The following is a 22,047-nucleotide window of genomic DNA, read 5'->3' as shown; positions in this document are numbered from 1 at the left end:
GCTCTGTGTTTCCCAGCAACGTCTGTCCTCCAAATCTATTGAGAGATGGGAAGAAGGGACAGTGGGTCCAGTAAGGAAAATACACAGTGAAGAGAAGTGGCAGAAAAATTATAAAGGGAACCTGAAATGGTATAGACTTCTGTTAATCTAAACTAAAGGGTATTCTTTTTCTTTTTAATTAAAGTATAGTTGATTTACAATGTTGTGTTAGTTTCTGGTGTATGGCAAACCGATTCAGTTACATATGTATAGATTCTTTTTCATATTCTTTTCCATTATGATTTATTATAAGATATCGGATATATTTCCTGTGCTATACAGTAGGACCTTATTGTTTATCTGTTTTATATATAGGAGTTTGTATCTGCTAATCCCAAAGTCTGAATTTATCCCTCCCCCACCCCCTTTCCCCCCTGGTAACCATAAGTTTGTTTTCTGTGTCTGTGAGTCTGTTTGTTTTGTAAATAAGTTCATTTGTATCATATTTCAGATTCCACATATAATCAAGGTCATATGATAGTTGTATTTCTCTGATTTACTTCCCTTAGTATGATAATCTCTAGGTCCATTCATGTTGCTTCAGTTGGCATTGTTTCATTCTTTTTTATGGATAAGTAATATTCCATTGTATATACGTACTACATCTTTATCCATTCGTCTGTTAATGAACATTTAGGTTGCTTCCATGTCTTGGCTATTGTAAATAGTACTGCTATGAACATTGGGGTGCATGTATATTTTCAAATTAGAGTTTTCTCCAGATACATGCCCAAGAATGGGATTGCTGGATCATATGGCCACTCTATTTTTAGCTTTTTAAGGAACCTCCATACTGTTTTCCATGTGACCCACCAACAGTGTAGGAGGGTTCCTAAAGGGTATTCTTAAGAGTATGAACTTATGCATGTGAATTAGCCAATAGGGAGGCATGGAGGCAAAGGGAAAACTGTCAAAATTTTCCATTATTCTAGAGGAGGTCAGAGTTCATAGGGTGAGAGAAATCATGATCTATTCAGGGAGATGTTAGAATTTGTTCTCCTTTTGAGATATTGTTTATGTCTCTTTTTAGTCTGATGAAAAACTATCTCTTTCTCACTAAACAGTGAGAAAGAGCTGGAACCACCTGCATATATCAATCGCGGTATTTTGGAAGGGAAAATAAGGAAAGGGAGGGCTTAAATCTTCACAGGCTGAGTTTCTAGGAAAGAGGAGCTGGTGACCTTCCCAGCCAAAACCTTGCTGATACTTGATTATTTGACAGCCAGAAAATGGGAAGCACTTGAAGTGTACAACCTGTTGGCTTGTTGGCACTTGGTGTCTGACACCAAAATGGTAAAAATGAGTTGAGAACAGCGCCTTTTCTTCAGAGATGTAAGAATAGTTGTTTGTGAAATGCCCTGTGGTTAGTTTTTGTTTGTCGTACTTTGTGGGTTATAATTTTCCCTCTTTTTCCCACCACCACCTTCCAAAGAAAGGAACAATAATCCAACCCTTGAAGGTCGCAGTGAAAAAGTAAAATTAAGAAGTGACGAACAGCATGAGTTGAAAACATGTATAAGCATAACTAACAATTTTAAAAGTAGGTGATGCGAGTTAGACTGTGGGAGAATCCTCCCATTCTTTCTTAGCTGAAAGCCAGTTGTGGCTCCCCCCACCCCTGAGGCCTCCTATCCCCCATCAGTGACCCCACTCCGTGCCACTGGTGGGCCATCCGTCATGGTGTGCAGATAGGGTAGGGCTGCTGAAGGTCCAGCCTCAAACTGCTTGCCGGGGTGGATGATGGGTGGATAAACATTCTGTCGTGGCGGCAGGACAAATATTCTACTCATCATCACTGATGCTCATGACCAAAACAAGAAAAAATTTATGGAGATTTAAAAAAAATCATGTCTCTCAAACTGATGTGTCGTTTTCTTCTCCAAAGTCCCCGTGATGTACACTTCTTGGCAAGCAGGCAGACTGGGTGGGTGTAAAGGCTTATGCCTCTGGGACATTGACAGGGGTTACCTGTCAATGGAAGGGCTGTCAATGGAAGGGCTAGGGTCCCCTCCCTCCATCTGATGCTTAGAAAAACTTTGCACTTGGCCTTGGATTCGGTAACCCAGAGATTTACAATAACCTCCATCTTCCAAACTAAACACTTGGGTCTGAGTTATTGACATAAACTCTAAGTAAAAAACTGCCTTGGGGGATCCAAAGGAAAGTCACACTTAATGAAGAAAGCCTGTTTTAAGTGCTGCCTGCAAACGGCAAGGTGGGGTGTAGGTAGAACTGCTCTTTGGAAGAGATCCATGTACTTGAGCAAGTGTAAAAAAAAACAGTCGTCTTGATGTATTTTCCAGGGGCTATGCTGGAGAGCAAATAATAGATATAAGGATAATAGATAGATTGATTTTTAAATTTACTGATTGGGACACTAGTACAGAGAAGCTGAATCATCTCCACAACATCGTAGAGAAAGCATTTATGAGGAACAAGAATTAACCTCAGCATTGTGGTTTGCCTCTCACAACGATGGCCTTCTGCTTGGGAAGCATTCTCTCCATCATTGGAAGTTTGCCCGTGGATCCTGGACAGCAGTGGAAAATGCTATAGACTGAATGTTTGTGTCCCCGCCAAATTCATATGTTGAAACTCTGATCCCCACTGTGATGGTATTTGCAGATGGGGTCTTGGGGAGGTTATTAGTTCATGAGGGTGGAGCCCTCATGAGGGAACTAGTACCCTTGTAATAAGTTACACAGAGAGCTTGCTTCCTCTCTCTTTGCTCTCTGTCACTTGAGGATATGAGAAGACAGCCATCTGCAATCCAGAAAAAGGGTCCTCATCAGACACAAGATCTGCCAGGGCCTCAAACTTGGACTTCTGCGCTTCTTAGAACTGTGAAAAGAAAAAGTTTGTTGTTTAAGCCCCATAGTCTGTAGTATTCTGCTATTATAGGCCCAAGTAAGAGAGAGCTAAAGAAGGGTTTTGAATATGGAGTTGACCTCCAGAATCTTAAGTTCCCTTTTACCCTGGATTTCTATGTGCTTTTAATGGAATCTTACAGATTCTTTGTTGGATGTTGGATAACATCAACGGACAATAAATGTGTTTTCAGTGCTTCTGTGACTTTCAGCTACTTCCAAGGTTACCAGTTGTCCTTCATAAAAATACCCAGCCATGGAAATGGTGGAAACAGTGAAAAAAATGTGTCAGTAGGACATAATAAAGGCCACATATGACCAGCCCACAGCTAACATTATACTCAACACTAAGAACTGAAAGCTTTTCTTCTAGGATCAGAAAAAAGAGGAGTATTCCCACTCTCACACCTAACATTGTATTGGAAGTCATAGGCATAGGAAAAAAAAGACATAAAAGATATCCAAATAGGAAAAGATAAAATTGTCTCTGTTTCCAGATGACATGATCTTAAATATAGTAAACACAAAGACTCCACTAAAAAACAGTTGGAACTAATAAATGAATTCAGTAAAGTTGCAGGATACAGAATCAGCATACAAAAACCAATTGTGTTTCTATATAATAACAACAAACTATCCAAAAAAGAAATTTAAAAAAAAAACCTTTACAATAGCATCAAATATAACAAACTTCTTTTTTTTTTGCAATTGACAAGGAAATTTAGTTATTTCTGAGATATACATTTTAAAGTAATAACTAGAATTATGACTTATAACGTTATACCAGAACATATAAGATTTTTAGAAATTTCATGTAATGTCTGACCCATTTATGTTAACATATTTGCATACAAATAACCCAAAGAAAGTTTACTACTAGTTGTTTTTTTTTTTATACTACAGGTTCTTATTAGTCATCAATTTTATACACATCAGTGTACACATGTCAATCCCAAATGCCCAATTCAGCACACCACCATCCCAACCCCACCGCGGTTTTTCCCCCTTGGTATCCATACGTTTGTTCTCTACATCTCTGTCTCAACTTCTGCCCTGCAAACTGGTTCATCTGTACCATTTTTCTAGGTTCCACATACATGCGTTAATACATGATATTTGTTTTTCTCTTTCTGACTTACTTCACTCTGTATGACAGACTCTAGGTCCATCCACGTCTCAACAAATGACTCAATTTCGTTCCTTTTTATGGCTGAGTATTATTCCATTGTGTATATGTACCACATCTTCTTTATCCATTCATCTGTCGATGGATATTTAGGTTGTTTCTATGTCCTGGCTATTGTAAATAGTGCTGCAATGAACATTGGGGTGCATGTGTCTTTTTGAATTATGGTTTTCTCTGGGTATATGCCCAGTAGTGGAATTGCTGGATCATATGGAATACTATTTTTAGTTTTTTAAGGAACCTCCATACTGTTCTCCATAGTGGCTGTATCAATTTATATTCCCACCAACAGTGCAAGAGGGTTCCCTTTTCTCCACACCCTCTCCAGCATTTGTTGTTTGTAGATTTTCTGATGATGCCCATTCTAACTGGTGTGAGTTGATACCTCATTGTAGTTTTGATTTGCATTTCTCTAATAATTAGTGATGTTGAGCAGCTTTTCATGTGCTTCTTGGCCATCTGTATGTCTTTGGAGAAATGTCTATTTAGGTCTTCTGCCCATTTTTGGATTGGTTTGTTTGTTTCTTTAATATTGAGCTGCATGAGCTGTTTATATATTTTGGAGATTAATCCTATGTCCGTTGATTCATTTGCAAATATTTTCTCCCATTCTGAGGGTTGTCTTTTCGTCTTGTTTATGGTTTCCTTTGCTGTGCAATAGCTTTTAAGTTTCATTAGGTCCCATTTGCTTATTTTGTTTTTATTTCCATTACTCCAGGAGGTGGATCAAAACGATCTTGCTGTGATTTATGTCAAAGAGTGTTCTTCCTATGTTTTCCTCTAAGAGTTTTATAGTGTCCGGTCTTACATTTAGGTCTCTAATCCATTTTGAGTTTATTTTTGTGTATGGTGTTAGGGAGTGTTCTAATTTCATTCTTTTACATGTAGCTGTCTAGTTTTCCCAGCATCACTTATTGAAGAGACTGTCTTTTCTCCATTGTATATCTTTGCCTCCTTTGTCATAGATTAGTTGGCCATAGGTATGTGGGTTTATCTCTGGGCTTTCTATCTTGTTCCATTGATCTGTGTTTCTGTTTTTGGTGCCAGTACCATATTGTTTTGATTACTGTAGCTTTGTAGTATACTCTGAAGTCAGGGAGTCTGATTCCTCCAGCTCCGTTTTTTTCCCTCAAGACAGCTTTGGCTATTTGGGGTCCTTTGTGTCTCCATACAAATTTTAAGATGATTTGTTCTAGTTCTGTAAAAAATGCCATTGGTAATTTGATAGGGATTGCATTGAATCTGTAGATTGCTTTGGGTAGTATAGTCATTTTCACAATATTGATTCTTCCAATCCAAAAACATGGTATATCTCTCCATCTGTTTGTATCATTAATTTCTTTCATCAGTGTCTTACAGTTTTCTGCATACAGATCTTTTGTCTCTCTAGGTGGGTTTATTCCTAGGTATTTTATTCTTTTTGTTACAGTGGTAAATGGGAGTGTTGCCATAATTTCTCTTTCAGATTTTTCATCATTAGTGTGTAGGAATGCAAGAGAATTCTGTGCATTAATTTTGTATCTTGCAACTTTACCAAATTCATTGTTGATTAGCTCTAGTAGTTGTCTGGTAGTATTTTTAGGATTCTCTGTGTATAGTGTCATGTCATCTGCAAACAGTGACAGTTTTACTTCTTCTTTTCCAATTTGTATTTCTTTTATTTCCTTTTCTTCTCTGATGCCATGGCTAGGACTTCCAAAACTATGTTGAATAATAGTGGTGAGAGTGGACATCCTTGTCTCGTTCCTGATCTTAGAGGAAATGCTTTCAGTTTTTCACCATTGAGGATGATGTTTGCTGTGGGTTTGTCATATATGGCCTTTATTATGTTGAGGTAGGTTCCCTCTATGCCTGTTTTCTGTAGCGTTTTTATCGTAAATTGGTGTTGAATTTTGTCAAAAGCTTTTTCTGCATCTATTCAGATGATCATATCGTTTTCATTCTTTAATTTATTAGTATGGTTTATCACATTGACTAATTAGCCTATATTGAAGAATCCTTGCATCCCTGGGATAAATCCCACTTAGTATTGGTGTATGATCCTTTTAATGTGTTGTTGGATTCTGTTTGCTAATATTTTGTTGAGGATTTTTGCATCTATATTCATCAGTGATATTGGTCTGTAATTTTCTTTTTTTGTAGTATCTTTGTCTGGTTTTGGTATCAGGGTGATGGTGGCCTCATAGAATGAGTTTGGGAGTGTTCCTTCCTCCACAATATTTTAGAACAGTTTGAGAAGGATGGGTGTTAGCTCTTCTCTAAATGTTTGATAGAATTAACCTGTGAAGTCATCTGGTCCTGGACTTTTGTTTGTTGGAAGATTTTTAATCACAGTTTCAATTTCATTACTTGTGATTGTTCTGTTCATATTTTCTATTTCTTTCTGGTTCTTGGAAGGTTATACCTTTCTAAGAATTTGTCCATTTCTTCCAGTTTGCCCATTTTATTGGCATAGAGTTGCTGGTAGTAGTCTCTTAGGTTGCTTTGTATTTCTGCAGTGTCTGTTGTAACTTCTCCTTTTTCATTTCTAATTTTATTGACTTGAGTCCTCTCCCTCTTTTTCTTGATGAGTCTGGCTAATGGTTTATCAATTTTGTTTATCTTCTCAAAGAACCAGCTTTTAGTTTTATTGATCTTTGCTATTGTTTTCTTTGTTTCTATTTCATTTATTTCTGCTCTGATCTTTATGATTTCTTTCCTTCTGCTAATTTTGGGTTTTGTTTGTTCTTCTTTCTCTAGTTCCTTTAGGTATAAGGTTAGATTATTTATTTGAGATTTTTCTTGTTTCTTGAGGTAGGCTTGTATAGCTATATACTTCCCTCTTAGAACTGCTTTTGCTGCATCCCATAGGTTTTGCATTGTCATGTTTTCATTGTCATTTGTTTCTAGGTATTTTTAAATTTCCTCTTTGATTTCTTCAGTGATCTCTTGGTTATTTAGTAACGTAGTGTTTAGCCTCCATGTGTTTGTGTTTTTTATGTTTTTTCCCCTGTAATTCATTTCTAATCTCATAGCGTTGTGGTCAGAAGAGATGCTTGATATGATTTCAATTTTCTTAAATTTACTGAGGCTTGATTTGTGATCCAAGATGTGATCTATCCTGGAGAATGTTCCATGCACACCTGAGAAGAAAGTGTAATCTGCTGTTTTTGGATGGAGTGCCCTATAAATATCAATTAAATCTATCTGGTCTATTGTGTCATTTAAAGTTTCTGTTTCGTAATTATTTTCATTTTGGATGATCTGTCCATTGGTGTAAGTGAGGTGTTAAAGTCCCCCACTATTATTGTGTTACGGTCGATTTCCTCTTTTACAGCTGTCAGCAGTTGCCTTATGTATTGAGGTGCTCCTATGTTGGGCGCATATATATTTATAACTGTTATATCTTGTTCTTGGATTGACCCCTTGATCATTATGTAGTATCCTTCCTTGTCTCTTGTAACATTCTTTATTTTAAAGTCTATTTTATCTGAGTATTGCTACTACAGCTTTCTTTTGATTTCCATTTTCATGGAATATCTTTTTCCATCCCCTCACTTTCAGTCTGTGTGTGTCCCTAGTTCTGAAGTGAGTCTCTTGTAGACAGCATCTATTGGGTCTTGTTTTTGTATCCATTCAGCAAGCCTGTGTCTTTTGGTTGGATCACTTAATCCATTCACGTTTAAGGTAATTATCGATATGTATGTTCCTATGACCATTTTCTTAATTGCTTTGCTTTTGTAGGTGCTTTTCTTCTCTTGTGTTTCCCACTTAGAGAAGTTTCTTTAGCATTGTTGTAGAGCTGCTTTGGTGGTGCTGAATTCTCTTAGCTTTTACTTGTCTGTAAAGCTTTTGATTTCTCTATCGAATCTGAATGAGATCCTTGCCGGGTAGAGTAATCTTGGTTGTAGGTTCTTCCCTTTCATTACTTTAAGTATATCATGCTACTCCCTTCTGGCTTGTAGAGTTTCTGCTGAGAAATCAGCTGTTAACCTTATGGGAGTTCCCTTATATGTTATTTGTCGTTTTTCCCTTCCTGCTTTCAATAATTTTTCTTTGTACTTAATTTTTGCCAATTTAATTACTGTTTGTCTTGGCGTGTTTCTCCTTGGGTGTATCCTTTATGGGACTCACTGCGCTTCCTGGACTTGGGTGGCTATTTCCTTTCCCATGTTGGGGAAGTTTTCTATAATCTCTGAAAATATTTTCTCTGGTCCTTTCTGTCTCTCTTCTCCTTCTGGGACCCCTATAATGCGAATGTTATTGCATTTAATGTTGTCCCAGAGGTCTCTTAGGCCGTCTTCATTTCTTTTCATTCTTTTTTCTTTATTCTGTTCCGCAGCAGTGAATTCCACTATTCTGTCTTCCAGGTCACTTATCCGTTCTTCTGCCTCAGTTATTCTGCTATTGATTCCTTCTAGTGTAGTTTTCATTTCAGGTATTGTACTGTTCATCTTCATTTGTTTGTCCTTTAATTCTTCTAGCTCTTTGTTAAACATTTCTTGCATCTTCTCGATCTTTGTCTCCATTGTTTTTCCGAGGTCCTGGATCATCTTCACTATCATTATTCTGAATTCTTTTTCTGGATGGCTGCCTATCTCCACTTCCTTTAGTTGTTTTTCTGTGGTTTTCCTTGTTCCTTCATCTGGTACATAGCCCTCTGCATTTTCATCTTGTCTGTCTTTCTGTGAATGTGGTTTTTGTTCCACAGGCTGCAGGATTGTAGTTCTTCTTGTTTCTGCTGTCTGCCCTCTTGTGGATGAGGCTATCTGAGAGGCTTGTGCATGTTCCCTGATGGGAGGGACTGGTGGTGGGTAGAGCTGACTTTTGCTCTGGTGGGCAGAGCTCAGTAAAACTTTAATCTGCTTGACTGCTGATGGGTGGAACTGGGTTCCCTCCCTGTTGCTTGTTTGGCCTGAGGCAGGCCAACACTGGAGCCTACCTGGGCTGTTTGGTGGGGCTGATGGCAGACTCTGGGAGGGCTCACACCAAGGAGTACTTCCCAGAACTAATGCTGCCAGTGTCCTTGTCCCCATGGTGAGCCACAGCCACCCCCCACCTCTGCAGGAGACCCTCCAACACTAGCAGGTAGGTCTGGTTCATTCTCCCCTGGGGTCACTCCTCCTTCCCCTGGGTCCCACTGTGCACACTGCTTTGTGTGTGCCCTCCAAGAGTGCAGTCTCTGTTTCCCCCAGTCCTGTCGAAGTCCTGCAATCAGATCCCACTAGGCTTCAAAGTCTGATTCTCTAGGAATTCCTCCTTCAGTTGCCAGACCCCCAGCTTGGGAAGCCTGACCTGGGGCTCCGAACCTTCACTCCAGTCAGTGGACTTCTGTGGTATAAGTGTTCTCCAGTCTGTGAGTCACCCAGCAAGCAGTTATGGGATTAGATTTTGCTGTGATTGTGCCCCTCCTACCATCTCATTGTTGCTTCTCCTTTGTCTTTGGATGTGGGGTATCTTTTTTGGTGAGTTCCAGTGTCTTCCTGTCGATGACTGTCCAGCAGCTACTTGTGATTCTGGTGTTCTCACAAGAGGGAGTGAGAGCATGTCTTTCTACTCTGCCATCTTGGTTTAGGCCCTTTCATTTCATTTATTATTTAATTGAGTTTTTTTGAATTGGAGTATAGTTGCAGATAGCACTTTCTTGATTAGGTTATGCAAGACTGTAACTTACATCTTACTTGGGGACTTTCCCTATTGCCCTCTTGGCCTGTATGCTTTGATGAAGTAAACAGTCATTCTGGAGCAGCCCATGTGGCAAGGAATTGAGGGCAGCCAACAGTCAACTGCCAGCTAGGAACTAAGGACCTCAGGTCAACAGCCTGCAAGGAACCAATCTTACCAGTAACCCATGTGAGCTTGGAAATAAGGTTGAGCCTTCAGATAAGACCCCAGCCCTGGCCAGCTGCTCACTTGCATCCTCGTGACAGTCCCTGAAGCAGAGAATCCAGCTAAGCCATGCCCAGACACACCTGACCCATGGAAACTGCGAGATAATAAACATGTCTTGCTTTGAGGCAATGAAACGTGTATTATCTCACAGTTATTACTAAGTATGTGGTACTTTGTTACACAGCAATAGATAGCTAACATAGTCTAAGCTATTTGCATTTGGATCAGTTTACCAATATTCAGAGGTGCTCCAAGTACCTCAGTGTATATCTTCTTACCCAGGGGGCTCCCCAAGATAAAGTGTTTATTCTGAAGGTAAACAGCCTATGTTACCCTCAGAGCAGTGACTTCTCAATTCTTCCTGCATATTCTCATCATAGGGAAGGTGTTTTGTTTTGCTTTGGCTTGATTTGATGTTTTGCTTTGTTTCTAATGCCTTTGTTGCTGCCCCATTCAGGTAAGAAGGGGGCAGACTGGCAGGCATCCTTTTATTTATAGCTCCCCCGTTGTTCCTAATGGGCTGCCAGGGTTGAGAATCACTAGTTCAGACTCAGATTATATAACTGTCTGGCACTTCTAGAATGGTAGTTCTATCACTGTTTCCAGCACTCAAAGGTTCAGAAATATTGACGTTCACTCTCAGAGTGCCCAGCTACACACTTAAGCAATGTTTTTAATACAAGAAAAAGGGCATTTCAGTGTCTGGTTTGAATTTTCTCATGTTACTGGACAGGAAGAAATGAAATGCCAGGCCATCCGGTTCATGCCCGGCCATCTGGCAAATGGATATTCATCACTTAGGGACAGAGTGATGCAGCCAACTCATGATCCCTTAGTGGGGAGCAAGATTAACTGGAAAAACACAGATGATCAAAAAGTTTCATTTTGGTTTCTTTGTTCAGCCTCCTCTCTTAGCCTTTAGCAAAAGCTGAAGAAAGCAGTAGAAAAACTCACAGGACTTTACTCCTATGTTAAACCTCTACTTCCAAAGACAACAAGTTCTGTAGACATCAAGGCGGGGGCAGCAGGGTTGAAGGGGCAGGAGAGAAGCAAGGGGCTTTTTAATCCCTTTTCTGGAGAAATAGTGTCTGGATAACCCCAAAATGATTTTGCCACATGGTTATTTTCTTGTGTGTTAGTTGTATGAGGTGGCGAGCAGGTGAAGATGGTGAGAAACATACTCAAGGATGTTTCCTATGGTCCTAGAGTCCAGGATAGCTGGATGCTAGAAAGAGACTGAATCTTCTTCATGCACAGAACAGTTAGCTTTGGATAATGGCAGTTCAGCTGCTGTGGGACATTAACATGGAAGAAACTGTTCTGGAGGTAAAAAGTTTCCTTGAGGCCAGCAGCTGACAGGACCCTGGAACACATGGAGTGATTCCCGTGGTCCCTGTTGTTGGCCAAGACTGAGCAAGATGTTAGGCCCGGATGTACAGGAAGAGGAGGAAGCCTGGGTGATGAACACAGTCATCCTTTGCTTCTCTTCCTTCATGTCTCCAGTCCTTACCATTTTGGGTACAGGATTCTGTCTTCTTCAACTCTTAATTTTTCCCTCGACAAGCATTCAGTTAGTGTCACTCAGAGATGAAGTTGCCATAAGCCCTGCCCTCAGGGAGCTCACAAATTAGTGAGGGGGACAGAAACAAGAACTAACCAGAAAGAAATGTGGTCAAACCCTAGAATGGGAGTATGCCCCAAATGCTATAGGATCACAGAGGGAGGAGTGATTGATTCCAAATAGGGGGTTGGGGAAGACTTCACAAATCAGGGTTTAGTGCTGCTTAGCTATTATGCAGTGTGCATATAACTAACACTACTGAAATGTACGCTTAAAAATGGCTGAGATGGTAAATGTTACATGTGTTTTTTACCAACCTTTTAAAAATGATCTTTCCCAAAACTTTCCAGTTGAGATTAGACTGCTTAACCCAAGGTTTCTCAATAGCTACCCACTTCCACACTATAAAATTTTGAAGAATTGCAATAGTTGCTATGGGAATGAGAATCATGACAGGCTTTGAGCAGATTTTGAAACTTGAATAAGATTTTTTGAGATAGAGGGGACAAAGAGAGACCAAGGCAGAAGGCATGGGAATAGTATAAGCAAAGAGATTGGGCGCTGAGTGAATTGGATCCAGTGTGGCTTAGGATGCGGGCATATAATGAGTGTGGGCAGACAGGAGGAACTGAGATGATGATTTCTTTTTATTGAAGTAAAGTTTATGTAATGAAAAGTTCACTATTTTAACCATTGTAAGGTGTATAATTAAATGTTTCTTTAGTATATTCATAATGTGCCAACAACACCACGATCTAATTCCAGAACATTTTTACAACCCCAAAAGAAACTCCTTGCCCATTCACCCCAGCCCCTGGCAACCACTGATTTAAGTTCTGCCCTTTTAATCCTCTCCTTCTGGAATTCTCATTATGTATAAGCTTCATGGTGCCTTGCAGGCCTCTTAGACTCTGTTCATTTTTCTTCGTTCCTTTTTATTTCTGTTTCTCAGACTGGATAATCTCAATTGAACCATTTTAAGTTCACTTATTGTTTATTCCGTCTGTTCAAATCTGCTGTTGAGCCCCTCTAGTGAATTTTTTATTTCAGTTACTGTGCTTTTCAATTCCAGCATTTCCCTTTGGTTCCTTTTTATAATTTATTTATAATTTATTTTTTTGATATTCCCTATTTGGTAAGATATTGTTCTCATGGATTCTATTTTGTTTACTATTTATATCCTTTTGCATTACTTAAGAGGAGAAACTTCAAGGTTTCCTCTTGACCTTCCTTACCATACTAGCCTTAACTGCATGGTTCAGGGATCCAGTGTGGGCATCTGTCAGACACCAAGGATATCTATTCCAACTACATACTCGGGAGCTGGGGAGAATAATTGCAGAATGGGTTCGCAGACCCATGAGACTTACTGTGACATGCATTTGGGCCAGAACACCATTCTCTATGGGACCTCCCCCCACCATAAGCCTCCCCTTTGACTGTTAGCTCAGGGATAGCTCAGTGCCACTATCCAGTCCTATAAAGGTTTCAGGATTTTCCTTTCTCTGGTGCACATTTACACTAGTGAGCACCTGTAGACAACTAGGAAGATATATAGCATCCTGTAATGTTACCACAGAGTTTTCTTCAGGGTTTCTGACCACCCTCCCTCCCCTTTAATCAAGGGGTCCTGTGAACTGTCTCAGGTCTTAGAATCTCTGTTGAAGGACCATTACTAACCCATAAGTAGAGACTCGAGGCAGACCTCTGGTTGATATATATATATGTATATGTACACACACACACATACACAGCAGCGTGATGAGAATAAGGGTCGTAATAATGGGTATTTTATTTCATGTATGTGATAGTGATAGTGTGGTGGTGGCTGAGCTATAAATGAATAATATAAATATGGTAAGTGTTATTATGATATAAATTAGGTTTGGGATTGTTATACTTGGATTATACCATATAATGACTGTTTTTCATCCTATATGGGCAATTGATGTGTAAGCTATGATTTTCCGTAATTGGGTTTTGTTTAGGCTGCCTTATCCCCCAATTATAAATGATAGTAGTAGATAGTATTAAATTTAGGTTAATATTATAGTACAGATGTAGATAGTATTAAATTTAGGTGAAATTTGATATAATACTGATGGGGTGTAAGTTTTTGTCAAGTTAATAAAATTAAGCCTGCTATTAATGAGATGCCTTGTGTGACTTCAGGTACTCAGAAGTGGAATGGAGATAGTCCTAGTTTTATGATTAGGGCTACTGTTATGATTATTGATGCCATTGGGCTAAAGATTTCTGTAACAGTTCATTGGTTGGAATATAATAGATTAATGATAATAGCTATTATAAGTAATATTGATGTAGTGACTTGTGTCAAAGTATTTAGTGGATGCTTCTGTGGCTTGTGGATTAAACTTTTTTATTATGATGGAATAATGGTAGGTATATTTCAAATCTGATTCAGATAAGCAATCAGTGGGAGCTGGTTATTACAATTATGGTTCCTGAGATGATGGTTGTTAAGATAATGATAAAGGTGATAGGATTTATTAGTACGGGAAGGATACAAACCAACATTTTCGGGGGATGGGCCAGGTAGCTTATTTAGCTGACCTTACTATAGAATGTAGTGTAATGCGGTAGCATAAAGAATTTTGAATTCTTAAGGGTAGGTTCAATTCCCATGATTCTAGAAATAGGAGGGTTGAAACCTCTGTTATTTATTCTATCAAAGTAACTGTTTTATCAGACATATTTCTTATGTTGTGGGGTTATGCTTGATGTTATGATATGTGGTGAGACGTGTCGTATGCATAGGGATAGTGTTAGCCGTAGGAAATTGTTTCAAAGCAGATGTACAGTATAAGTTGATTGTATTCGAATCAAGGCTAGGATGTTCGGATTCATAGGAAAGAAATTGTTAATAATAGTGTTTTGATAATAAAGTTGGTTGTATATCCTTCTGGTGTGGGAGGGTTGTGGAATGCTCCTAGAAAAAGGATTGTTTTGAAAATATTATGATGATGTTGGCATATTCTCCTAAGAAAAATATAGCGAATGGGCCTGCATATTCTACTTTGAAGCCCAAGTTCATATTCTCCTTCTGTTAGGTCGAAGGGGGCTCGATTAGTTTCTGCTAGAGTAGAGATAAATCATATTATGGCTAGGGGTCCTGATGGGAAGATTCTTCATAAATGAGGGTTGAGAGAGTCAAGGATCCATTTATTATCAATAAAAGGACTGATAGAAGAGTAATCGCTAGTGTTAGTTCATATGAGATTGTGCTACCGCTCATAGAGCTCTGATTAGTGCATATTTTGAATTGGAAGCTCATCTGGATCATAGGATAGTATAGACAGCTAGGTTTGACACAGCTAGTATAAATAATACTCTTTAAGTTGATATTAATGAGGGGGTAAGGTAGAGGGATTCGTATGGTTAGGTCTAAAGTTAGGACTAGAATGGGTGCTATGATATATATGGAAATGGAAGATGTAGCTCGTTGTAATGGTTCTTTAATGAATGATTTGACTGCGTGGCAATAGGTTGTAATAGGTCATATGGTCCAGTGATATTTGGTCCTTTTCAAAGTTGCATGTAGCCTACAACTTTTCGTTCAATTAATGTGAGGAATGCCACAGCTAGAAGAATAGGGATAATAAATATTAAGGTGTTAATTATAAACATTTTGTTAGGGAGAGGATTTGAAACGCTGGTTATAAAGGTTTAAGTTTTATGCAATTATCAGGCTCTGCCACTCTAACAAACCCTGTTCTTGTGTAAGATTTGTATATATTAATTAAGATTATATCATTAATTGGTTTTAAGATGCTTTTATAAAGTGAGCCTCATTTATCTTTTCATCCTGGGAGAAATATATAATAGAAACCAACCTGTATTACTCGAGTCCGAGATCAGATCACGTAGGACTTTAATCATTGAACAAATGAACCTTTAATAGTGGTTACACTATTGGGGTGTCTTCATCCAACATCGAGATGGTAAACCTTTTACAACAAATACATCATCGATATGAACTCTAGAATAGGTTTGCACTGTTATACCTAGGGTAACTTGGTCTGTTGGTCAATTTTTGGAACAATAAGTGATCATATATTTTGACTAGTATGTCTAGACTTTAATCACTCAGAGACTTTTTTGTTCTCCAAGGTCACCCCAACTAAAATTGTCAACGCAGTTAGATAGCCTCATCCACCAGAGGGAAGACAGGAGAAACAAGAAGAACTATGATCCTGCAGCCTGTGGAACAAAAACCACATTCACAGAAAGACAAGATGAAAATGCAGAGGGCTATGTACCAGATGAAGGAACAAGATAAAACCCCAGAAAAACAACTAAATGAAGTGGAAATAGGCAGCCATCCAGAAAAAGAATTCAGAATAATGATAGTGAAGATGATCCAGGACCTCGGAAAAACAATGGAGACAAAGATCGAGAAGATGCAAGAAATGTTTAACAAAGAGCTAGAAGAATTAAAGGACAAACAAATGAAGATGAACAGTACAATACCTGAAATGAAAACTACACTAGAAGGAATCAATAGCAGAATAACTGAGGCAGAAGAACGGATAAGTGACCTGGAAGACAGAATAGTGGAATTCACTGCTGCGGAACAGAATAAAGAAAAAAGAATGAAAAGAAATGAAGACGGCCTAAGAGACCTCTGGGACAACATTAAATGCAATAACATTCGCATTATAGGGGTCCCAGAAGGAGAAGAGAGACAGAAAGGACCAGAGAAAATATTTTCAGAGATTATAGAAAACTTCCCCAACATGGGAAAGGAAATAGCCACCCAAGTCCAGGAAGCGCAGTGAGTCCCATACAGGATAAACCCAAGGAGAAACACACTGAGACACATAGTAATCAAATTGGCAAAAATTAAAGATAAAGAAAAATTATTGAAAGCAGCAAGGGAAAAACGACAAATAACATACAATGGAACTCCCATAAGGTTAACACTGATTTCTCAGCAGAAACTCTACAAGCCAGAAGGGAGTAGCATGATATACTTAAAGTAATGAAAGGGAAGAACCTACAACCAAGATTACTCTGCCCGGCAAGGATCTCATTCAGATTCGATGGAGAAGTCAAAAGCTTTACAGACAAGCAAAAGCTAAGAGAATTCAGCACCACCAAACCAGCTCTACAACAAATGCTAAAGGAACTTCTCTAAGTGGGAAACACAAGAGAAGAAAAGCACCTACAAAAACAAACGTAAAATAATTAAGAAAATGGTCATAGGAACATACATATCGATAATTACCTTAAACATGAATGGATTAAATGCTCCAACCAAAAGACACAAACTTGCTGAATGGATACAAAAAACAAGACCCATATATATGCTGTCTACAAGAGACCCATTTCAGACCTAGGGACACATACAGACTGAAAGTGAGGGAATGGAAAAAGATATTCCATGCAAATGGAAGTCAAAAGAAAGCTGTAGTAGCAATACTCAGATAAAATAGACTTTAAAATAAAGAATGTTACAAGAGACAAGGAAGGATACTACATAATGATCAAGGGGTCAATCCAAGAACAAGATATAACAGTTATAAATATATATGCACCCAACATAGGAGCACCTCAATACATAAGGAAACTGCTGACAGCTATAAAAGAGGAAATCGACCATAACACAGTAATAGTGGGGGACTTTAACACCTCACTTACACCAATGGACAGATCATCCAAAATGAAAATAATTAACGAAAAAGAAACTTTAAATGACACAATAGACCAGATAGATTTAATTGTTATTTATAGGACATTACATCCAGAAACAGCAGATTACACTTTCTTCTCAGGTGCGCATGGAACATTCTCCAGGATAGATCACATCTTGGATCACAAATCAAGCCGCAGTAAATTTAAGAAAATTGAAATCATATCAAGCATCTCTTCTGACCACAACGCTATGAGATTAGAAATGAATTACAGGGGAAAAAATGTAAAAAACGCAAACACATGTAGGCTTAATACTACGTTACTAAATAACCAAGAGATCACTGAAGAAATCAAGGAGGAAATCAAAAAATACCTCGAGACAAATGACAATGAAAACACGACAATGCAAAACCTATGGGATGCAGCAAAAGCAGTTCTAAGAGGGAAGTTTATAGCTATACAACCCTACCTCAAGAAACAAGAAAAATCTCAAATAATCTAACCTTACACCTAAAAGAAACTAGAGAAAGAAGAACAAACAAAACCCAAAGTTAGCAGAAGGAAAGAAATCATAAAGATCTGAGCAGAAATAAATGAAATAGAAACAAAGAAAACAATAGCAAAGATCAGTAAAACTAAAAGCTGGTTCTTTGAGAAGATAAAACTGATAAACCATTAGCCAGACTCATCAAGAAAAAGAGGGAGAGGACTCAAGTCAATAAAATTAGAAATGAAAAAGGAGAAGTTACAGCAGACACCGCAGAAATACAAAGCATCCTGAGAGACTACTACCAGCAACTCTATGCCAATAAAATGGACAACCTGGAAGAAATGGACAAATTCTTAGAAAGGTATAACCTTCCAAGACTGAACCAGGAAGAAATAGAAAATATGAACAGACCAGTCACAAGTAATGAAATTAAAACTGTGATTAAAATTCTTCCAGCAAACAAAAGTCCAGGACCAGATGGCTTCACAGGTTAATTCTATCAAACATTTAGAGAAGAGCTAACACCCATCCTTCTCAAACTGTTCTAAAATATTGTGGAGGAAGGAACACTCCCAAACTCATTCTATGAGGCCACCATCACCCTGATACCAAAACCAGACAACGATACTACAAAAAAAGAAAGTTACAGACCAACATTGCTGATGAATATAGATGCAAAAATCCTCAACAAAATACTAGCAAACAGAATCCAACAACACATTAAAAGGGTCATACACCATGGTCAAGTGGAATTTATCCCAGGGATGCAAGGATTCTTCAATATACACAAATCAATCAGTGTGATACACCATATTAACAAATTGAAGAATAAAAAGCATATGATCATCTCAATAGATGCAGAAAAAGCTTTTGACAAAATTAAACACCGATTTATGATAAAAACTCTACAGAAAGTGGGCATAGGGGGAACCTACCTCAACATAATAAAGGCCATATATGACAAACCCACAGCAAACATCATTCTCAATGGTGAAAAAATGAAAGCATTTCCTCTAAGATCAGGAACGAGACAAGGATGTCCACTGTCACCGCTATTATTCAACATAGTTTTGGAAGTCCTAGCCTCAGCATTCAGAGAAGAAAAAGAAATAAAAGGAATACAAATTGGAAAAGAAGAAGTAAAACTGTCACTGTTTGCAGATGACATGATACTGTACATAGAGAATCCTAAAAATGCCACCAGAAAACTACTAGAGCTAATCAACAGTGAATTTGGTAAAGTTGCAGGATACAAAATTAATGCACATAAATCTCTTGCATTCCTATACACTAATGATGAAAAATCTGAAAGGGATATTAAGGAAACACTCCCATTTACCACTGCAACAAAAAGAATAAAATACCTAGGAATAAACCTACCTAGGGAGACAAAAGACCTGTATACAGAAAACTATAAGACACTGATGAAAGAAATTAAACATGATACCAACAGATGGAGAGATATACCATGTTCTTGAATTTGAGGAATCAATATTGTGAAAATGAGTGTACTACCCAAAGCAATCTACAGATTCAATGCAATCCCTATCAAATTACCAATGGCATTTTTTACAGAACTAGAACAAATCATCTTGAAATTTGTATGGAGACACAAAAGACCCCGAATAGCCAAAGCAGTCTTGAGGGGAAAAAACGGAGTTGGAGGAAATCAGACTCCCTGACTTCAGACTATACTACAAAGCTACAGTAATTAAGACAATATGGTACTGGTACAAAAACAGAAACTTAGGGCTTCCCTGGTGGCGCAGTGGTTGAGAGTCCGCCTGCCGATGCAGGGGACACAGGGTCATGCCCCAGTTCGCGAAGATTCCACATGCCGCGGAGCAGCTGGGCCCGTGAGCCATGGCTGCTGAGCCTGCGCGTCCGGAGCCTGTGCTCCACAACGGGAGAGGCCACAGCAGTGAGAGGCCCGCGTACCGCAAAAAAACCCAGAAACATAGATCAGTGGAACAAGATAGAAAGCCCAGAGGTAAACCCACGCACCTATGGTCAACTAATCTATGGTAAAGGAGGCAAGGATATACAATGGAGAAAAGACAGTCTCTTCAATAAGTGGTGCTGGGGAAACTGGACAGTTACATGTAAAAGAATGAAATTAGAACACTCCCTAACACCATACATAAAATAAACTCAAACTGGATTAGAGATCTAAATGTAAGACCGGACACTATAAAACTCTTAGAGGGACACAAAGGAAGAACACTCTTTGACATAAATCACAGCATGATCTTTTTTGATCCACCTCCTAGAGTAATGGAAATAAAAACAAAAATAAACAAATGGGACCTAATGAAACTTAAAAGCTTTTGCACAGCAAAGGAAACTACAAACAAGACGAAAAGACAACCCTCAGAATGGGAGAAAATATTTGCAAACAAATCAGTGGACAAAGGATTAATCTCCAAAATATATAAACAGCTCATGCAGCTCAATATTAAAAAAACAAACAACCCAATCCAAAGATGGGCAGAAGACCTAAATTGACATTTCTCCAAAGAAGACATACAGATGGCCAAGAAGCACATGAAAAGCTGCTCAACATCACTAATTATTAGAGAAATGCAAATCAAAACTACAATGAGGTATCACCTCACACCAGTTAGAATGGGCATCATCAGAAAATCTACAAACAACAAATGCTGGAGCGGGTGAGGAGAAAAGGGAGAAAAGTGCAACTCACTTGCGCTGTTGGTGGGAATGTAAACTGATACAGCCACTATGGTGAACAGTATGGAGGTTCCTTAAAAAACTAAAAATAGAATTACCATATGATCCAGCAATCCCACTACTGGGCATATACCCAGAGAAAACAACAATTCAAACGACACATGCACCCTAATGTTCATTGCAGCACTATTTACAATAGCCAGATCATGGAAGCAATGTAAATGCCCATCGACAGACAAATGGATAAGGAAGATGTGGTACATATATACAATGGAATATTACTCAGCCATAAAAAGGAATAAAATTGGATCATTTGTTGAGACATGGATGGATCTAGAGACTGTCATACAGAGTGAAGTAAGTTAGAAAGAGAAAAAAATATCAGATATTATTGCATATATGTGGAACCTAGAAAAGTGGTACAGATGAACCGATTTGCAGGGCAGAAATTGAGACACAGATGTAGAGAACAAACATATGGATACCAAGAGGGGAAAGTGGCAGGGGAGGGTGTGTGTGTGATGAATTGGGCAATTGGGATCGATATGTATACACTAATGTGTATAAAATTGATGACTAATAACCTGCTGTATAAAAAAAATAGAAAAAAACTATTTGTTAAAAAAAAATTGTCGGGCTTCCCTGGTGGCGCAGTGGTTGAGAGTCCGCCTGCCAATGCAGGGGACGCGGGTTCGTGCCCCGGTCCGGGAAGATCTCACATACTGTGGAGTGGCTAGGCCCGTGAGCCATGGTCGCTGAGCTGCGCGTCCAGAGCCTGTGCTCCGCAACGGGAGAGGCCACAACAGTGAGAGGCCCGCGTACCGCAAAAAAACAAAACAAAACAAAAAAAATTGTCAACCCATGTGAAAATTTTGTTATCTGTTGGGGGTTTGTTAGTTTTGGGGGGTTAATAAAGCTCCAGAAGGCCTTCCTGTCGTATTTTATTCCTGCCTCTTCGTGGGAAGGTCAGTTTCACTGATTGAAAGTAAGAGATAGTGAAACCCTTGTGTGGCCATTCATACAAGTCCTTATTTAGAGAACAGATGGTTATGCTACCCTTGCATGGTCAGGATGCTGCGGTAGCTTAACAGTTGTCACTGAGCAGGCAGTGTGCCTCTAATACTAGTTATGCTAGAGGTGATGTTTTTGGTAAACAGGCAAGGTTTGTGTTTGCTGAGTTCCTTTTACTTTTTAAAATCTTTCCTTGAGTGCATGCCTATGTTAGGTTAACAGTGTACTTAATAAATAATTCAATGTTGAATTGTGTTTATTTGCTGTTAGCTACAGTAACTGATGTAACCTTATGCGAGGAGAAATGGTTCTTGTTATTCATGTTAACATTATTGCTTCTATTGGTTAATAGATTATGTCAGTGTAAAACTAGGGGTTGATTTGTTTATTGTTGATATTAAGATAAAGTTATCGTTGAGTTTGAACACTTTTTAATTGGTGGATGATTTTAAGCCAACTATTGTGTTGTTTATTTTTACTCTCTAGATAAGGTTGTGCCCATTTCTATAAACTGTACCTCTGTAAAAATACCGTAAAATTTATAATTTGGGGTAATTTTTTAAAGTTGAACTAAGATTCTTTTCTTGGACAACCAGCTATCACCAGGCTCATTAGGCTTATCATCTCTACTTATAAATCTTCTCACCATTTTGCTACATTGATGAGCTTGTTCTAATAA

This window comes from Globicephala melas, chromosome 2 (genome assembly GCF_963455315.2).
Source record: "Globicephala melas chromosome 2, mGloMel1.2, whole genome shotgun sequence".
NCBI lineage: Eukaryota > Metazoa > Chordata > Mammalia > Artiodactyla > Delphinidae > Globicephala > Globicephala melas.
The sequence above is the reverse complement of the archived record's forward strand: the minus strand, read 5'-3'. Positions refer to the sequence as shown.